This window comes from Phyllostomus discolor, chromosome 2 (assembly GCF_004126475.2).
Source record: "Phyllostomus discolor isolate MPI-MPIP mPhyDis1 chromosome 2, mPhyDis1.pri.v3, whole genome shotgun sequence".
Classification (NCBI taxonomy): Eukaryota; Metazoa; Chordata; class Mammalia; order Chiroptera; family Phyllostomidae; genus Phyllostomus; species Phyllostomus discolor.
Window position 1 is genome coordinate 213,930,168 of NC_040904.2, and position 6,255 is coordinate 213,936,422.

The 6,255-nt window shown below is 53.8% G+C and overlaps 1 protein-coding gene across 1 annotated transcript in view; it reads right to left on the reverse strand.

Annotated features, from left to right (window-relative positions):
- The window catches only part of EFCAB6 (EF-hand calcium binding domain 6), a 152,533-nt gene extending 150,148 nt beyond the window's left edge, over positions 1–2,385 (reverse strand). The window contains 2 exon segments of the mRNA XM_036019725.1: positions 944–1,102; positions 2,204–2,385. The gene's annotated coding sequence lies outside the window, so the exon portion shown is untranslated.
- Positions 2,386–6,255: the final 3,870 nt, after the last annotated feature.

Sequence of the window (6,255 nt, forward strand, 5' to 3'; positions counted from 1 at the left end):
TAGCCCAACTGTATCAACCATTTTGGACGATCTGGGTATCTTCTTTCCTCCTGACGTCACTTTCCTGTTCAGTCCGCACTGCTCATGACCCTGACTGACAGGCCTCTCTCTGCCACAGGCGGGTCTTCTTACAGCCACCGCAGGGCCTCGGCGGGGCGCAGAGAGCGTCACAGGCCGGAGAGCGCTGCACGGGTCTGGCGCACAGGTTCTAGGCTCAGGCTGCCCCTGAGTGGAAGCCGCACGCTCCCCCGTCTGCGTGTTAGCCCCTTGAGCACCCCGTACAACGGCAAGAGTAACTGTACTTTTTCACAAGCAGCTGATGGGCACTACATTAAAACAGTTACGTGAGGCTCCGACCTGTGCCTGGAACATAGTAAGTGCTCAACAAGCATCAGCCAGGAGCGGCAGGCATGGCTGCAGCACCGACGGAGGGAGCAGCGAACCTGCGGGCGGATGCATGCGGAGGGATAGCAGCGCACCTGCGGAAGGATACATGCGGAGAGGGGCAGCACCGCCACCCGAGGCAAAGTAAACCCAACCCACTGGCGGGCAAAGGTCGCAACCAGGAGGAAGACGTGGAACATAAAGCTCTCCCACGTAGGACGGTGTCCTGCCTGTGTGCCATCTCCAGTCACAGTTTCACAGACATATCCCTTCACTTTACAGTCACGTGTTCTAAATGGTGGGGGTACCCTGGGCAGTACGGGGCTGAAAGTGAGTTAGTCTCTAAATATTACAAGAATCCAAACAACATAATTGTGCAAGCCTCAAGGAGGGTATTTTTAGATACACTTCCCAGAAGGTAAGCAGCCGGTAGCTTCCTGTCTCCCCTGCAGTTTCTCGTCTATTCTACAGCTAATGTGTCCATTCTGGCGGGGAAGGGGTCATCTGAGCGCACCCCCAGCGGCTCTCGCCGCTGCGAACACGCACAGTCAGCACACACCTGGGAAGGAGCTTCATTAAAGCCACCATCTTGTTAACAGCCAGCGGCCTCCCAGGGGGTCCCTGCTCTGGGCGGGTGCCCGCCCCATCTCCCGGAGCTGGTTGTTTCTCCAGGGGCCACACCGCTAGGGACGTCACAGCATGAGGAAGACGTGGAAGGCTGCAAAAGAGCAGAGACAGAGGCAGGCAAAATTGGAGAGCAGATGTAAAGTCTCACATCAGCATTTCTTGACAGCTGCCTAGCAGCATCTCCTGTGTGCCACCAGTAAACTGAAGGGGTAGGGCAAGGGCAAGTGCAGAAAACTAAAATAAAGTCCCTGCCCTCTTCAAGCTTGCATCCGGGTGGGGTGGGAGACCAGCGTTCCCAGGTAACCGAAGGGCCCGTGCCTGACTCACTTTCCCACCCCCTGGATGCGGCCCACTAAATGCCCACTGGATTGAAGAAAACAAACAGAAGAAACATGAAAGAACTGCGGGGTGTGAAAGTTGCTTTTTTTTTTTTTTACAGCATTTCTATAAATCCACCCATTTAGGGGGACATACTTAAGAAGCAGTAGTAATTTAGTGATTTACCAATGGCCTTCGGTTCTGTACAACCGACCATTCCGAGTGCCTCCAAATCAAATGTCTGAGGATAACCATGTGCGGTCCACGGAAAAAGAATATTCTAGAAAGACCGGAGATTTTTAACATGGGATTGAAATGCTGAGTTTAAATTCTGACTTTGCAACTTCCCAGCCGTGTGATTTGGGGACAGTCCTCTTCACCCCACAGGGCTCAGGTCCCCACCTAGGAGGTGGGGTTGACAACGCTACTCAGCAGAGTGCTGTGGGGGCAGATGAAACACGGGCCGTGAAACCCTCTGTAGGCGGGGGCGAATGAGGCATTACCACACGCTTCTCACGTGACCCTCAGAGATCCGGGGAGGAGGGAAGACGGTACCACCTCCCACCTTGTTTACAGTCTGACTTCCCCAAACACCAGGTCAGCTCCACCAGACCAGGGCCGTCCTATTCGCCGCAGCAGCCGCAGAGCCTCCACGAGCTTGGCACCTGCTGGCGCGCCACACACACGGCAGAAAACGAGTCACCAGCGCTCCCCCACGGACGAGGAAGGGAGGCGCCGCGCCGCGGGCGCGGCCAGGAGCCGTCTCGGGGCTGCGGGACCTCCCGAGCGGCACGCCCGCCACCCACACACTCGGAGCCTCGCCGCCCCACTTCGACTCGCGCACGGTCCGGGTGCCGAGGACGCGCCGCCTTACCCTCGCCCCCTTCCTATTCTCCTCGTGGGGCGAGAAGTGCGCGCTGGGTGCCCGGGACGCCTGGACGCGGAGACCCAGCCCACTCGAGGGCTCTAGGACGCTGTTGCCCGAGCGACGACGACACTCGCGGACTGGAGAATGTTTCTCCGCACTCGGCAATAAGCTGAGCTCCGATTGGCGAAGTGGACGACGGAGTCGCCAGAGCGGAGGGGCGTGGCCAAGCCCGCGGCCGGCCCGCACGGTGGCTCCGCCCCCCGGTGGAAGGGACTTCCGCCGGAAGTCCTGTCCCCGAGGCGCGGGAACCTGTTCTGACGCCGTGCGCCGGGAAAGCGGACTTCTGTTACGCTGCCTCCGCGCGAACTGACGTTTGGACTTGTCGCGCCGAACCATTCGAGCCGCGTGGCCTGGGGGAAGCGGGTCTTCCCCCGAGAAGCACCCCTCGCCAGTAAAAACCGAGCGTACCCACTCGGGGCGTGTGGATGCAGGGACAAATGTTTCCAAAGCCCCGACCCCCCGTGCTGCGCCTTCCTGGAGGTTAGCGTTTACGGTTGTGATTGTTGCACTAGTTGGCCTGTCTCGTTGAGTCCCGCCATCTTCCCCGGAGAATGGGGGCCGGCTTCGCCCACAGGGTGTCCCCAGCCCCGCCCGGCCTGCGCTTGGGCGGCTGCGGGGGCCGGGCGCCAGGTGAGCCCGTTCTTACCCACACTTGGCAGGCAGAGCGGGCGCTCGGTAAGTCGTGTTGATAATCATAGTAGCAATGACAGCAGTCGTCGCTGGCCCTTAGGGAGCGCATCCCTTTGCCAGGCACCCATCCAAGTATGTCGCTTGCCATTTAATGTGAATTGATCTGCCCGGCAGCCCCATGAGGTAGGTGCTACGATTATTCCCATTTTACGGATAGGAAACTGAGGCCCAGAAGGTCTTTCGCCCAAGGACACACAGGTACTCGACGGCAGGACCAGAATTAGAGCCCCGGCAGGACCCTGCCACACCACCCACTTGTGGAACGAGGCAGCGACTCGGCTTCAGCCGGCTCAGGACTTCGCTCCCCGCGGTTCTGCCAGCAGGTCAACTACAGGGTGTCCAGCCGAGTGCGTTGGAGACGATGTTTTACGGTCCCTGCTTGGCAAGGTGACCACAGTGCTGGTGGGTAGTTTTCCTGCTCTCCGAGGGAGTTATTTCCTAGGCCGTCTGCCCCGGGGACCTGCACCCTTTACCTTGTCACCCTGAGTGAAGGGCCGGCCTGAGGATCTCACCGAGAAAAGCACTCCGTGAGAACGGAGCACCCCAGTTGTCTCGTAACCACTGTGGCACCATCTCTTCCCTTGCTCTTGTTCCAAAAGATGAACGGTCACTTTGCATAGAGGCCGGTTCCTCCGCTGGGGTCCTCCTCTTGGACTTAGTTGCTTAGGTCGCCAGTTCTTAAAAGTGTGGTTGGGGAACCCCTGCCATCTGGAGACCCTTTCCAAGACTCCGTAATCATCAAAACTGTTTTCAAAGTCATACTAAGATGTTGCTTCCCTTTTCACTTCTTTTTTAAGATTTTATTTACTTATTTTTAGAGAGGGGGAGGGAGGGAGGAAGAGGAGAGAAACATCAATGTGTGGTTGCCCCTCGAGCGCCCCCTGCTGGGGACCTGGCCTGAAACCCAGGCCTGTGCCCCAACTGGGAATCAAACTGGCGACCCTTTGGTTCTCAGACCAGCACTGAATCCACTCAGCCACACCAGCCAGGGCTCACTTATGTTTTTTTTTAATCCTCACCCATGGATATGTTTATTGATGTTAGAGAGAAAGGGGGAGGGGGAGAGAGAGAAAGAAATATCCAGGTGAGAGAGAAACGTTGATTGGTTGCCTCCTTTGTGCACCCTAAGGATTGAACCCACAACCTTGGTACGTGCCCTGACTGGGGATCGAACCCACAACCTTTTGGTGTAGAAGATGATGCTCCAACCAACTGACCCACCTGGCCAGTGTGCACTTTCTTCTTTTTTAAGACACCTGTTTAAGGCTGTAAGTCCTCCTCTAGGTACGGTTGCAGCTGCATCCTCTGAGTGCTGATATGATGGATCTTAGTTAGCATTTGATTCAAAATCTTGTTTCAGTTTCCATTGTGATGTCTTTTTTGACACATGGTAGTATGGGACTGTATTAATTTCCAAGTATTTGGGCATCTTTCAGCTATTTTTCGGTTGTTGATTTCAGTCTAATCCCTCTGCGGTCAGAGAACATGCAAGCAGAATGTCAGTTTCCTGAGATTTTCAAAGACTGACTTTATGGCTCACCAGATAGTCAGTTTGGTCAATGCTCTGTGTGCACTTGAAAACAATTTGTATTTTGCCATTGTTAGGTGAAGTTGTTGGGGTTTTTTTGTCATTAGGTCAAATTTGTTGATTGTGTAGTCGGAATTTTCCATTTCTTTTCTAGTTTTTGTTGTTGTTGCTATTTGTTCTTTCAGTTTCCGAGAGAGATGACACTGTACATTGTATTTAGTGTGGGTCTGCTGGCATTAACTGATTCCGTTTTTATTTATCTGAAAGTGTATGTATTCCCCTTCATGTTTAAAGGATATTCTTCCTGGGTATAGAACTCCAGCCGTGCAGTTACTTTTATTCAGCATCTTAAAGGCGCCATATTCTACCTCTCATCGTTTCTGTTGCAAAGTCTGCTGTCTGTGTAATTGTTATTCCTTTGAAAGGAATGTGTCTTTCTTTTCTCTGGAAAATGTTAAGATGGGTCTGGGTGTGGTTTTCTTTGTCTTTATCCTGCGTGGGGTTTGTAGCCTCTCCAGAATATGTGACTTCATGTCTCCCATCAGTTTTGGGAAACGTGTAGCCAGCGTCCCCTCCGGTACTGCTCCGCCCATTTCTCTTCCTTCCGGGACTGTGGGCTTCACGTGAGGGGAGTCGTTGTTTTAAAAAGTCCATTCTGGTCCTGGCAGCTCGGTCGGCTCGAGTGTCGTCCCGCAACCAGAGGGTTGCAGGTTCGATCCCCAGTCCAGAACATACCGGAGGCAACCAATGGATACTTCTGTCTCTCTAGCATCTACGTTTCTCTCTTTCCCTTCCTCTCTCCCTTCCTGTCTCTCTCCAAAAGCAATTTTTTCAAAAAAATGTCCTGGGGTGAAGATAGAAAAAGAATACACTCATTGGCTAGTTGTAATCTCCAGGATTATCTCATTGGATTGTATTTTAGAAGACCTATTTTAAATAACCCCTAACACATCCAACGCCAACAAATGTAATGTCGTGGCAGTAGAAATTGACTGAAGCTTTTAAATTTCTCTCCCTCCAGTTCCGTCAGGTGCCCTTGTATCCAGAACTGGCTATGGTTGGGGTGATTTGTTCGAAACCAAGTAGCTGAGATGACAAGTGGCTACGTGAGAGTCTTTGCAAGGATTCTTGTCTCTGTAACTCCTTTCTGAGGGAAGAGGGTGGGCGAAGAACCCTGACTCGTAGCTGGCTGTGGGAGCAAACACGGGACCTAATAATAAACGCCTTCTGAGCCGGCCTGAGCTCGGCGGTGAAGCCCTCACTGGTGGGTGGGGCGCGGCTGGGCCAGCTGGGCCCAGGGCTGGGAAACGGAGAACCCCCCTCGTGCTTGCTGCCTGGAACACAAGGGCTTCCCCTTGCGTTCGGGTGACTAGTTAGATCACTCTGTCGTGAGGCTTTGTCACGTAGCTTTTCCCCCTGAGAACATCTTCACTCAGAGTGTTTCCCCTGATCTGGGCAATTTCTCACTCCTGTGTGAAGAGCTAACTTAGTTTGGGGTTTTGTTTTGTTTTGTTTTGTTTTTTACAAGAAACTCACTGCCCAAGAAATTCACCTCACGGTGTGTTGTCCTTATCAGCCCATAAAGCCGATTAGATTAGGTTTTCTGTCTGCTCAAACGGACAAGAAGAGCTCCGTAAACAGGAGTTTGGGGGGAGAGATTACTGTCCGTTCCCCCTCCATCCCCGTGGGTGCTCTGTGGTGAGTCTGCCGTCAGCAGAGCTGACCCTGCTCCCTTGTCCAGGCACCGCCCGCCGACCGTCAGAGAGACCAGGGGAACTCC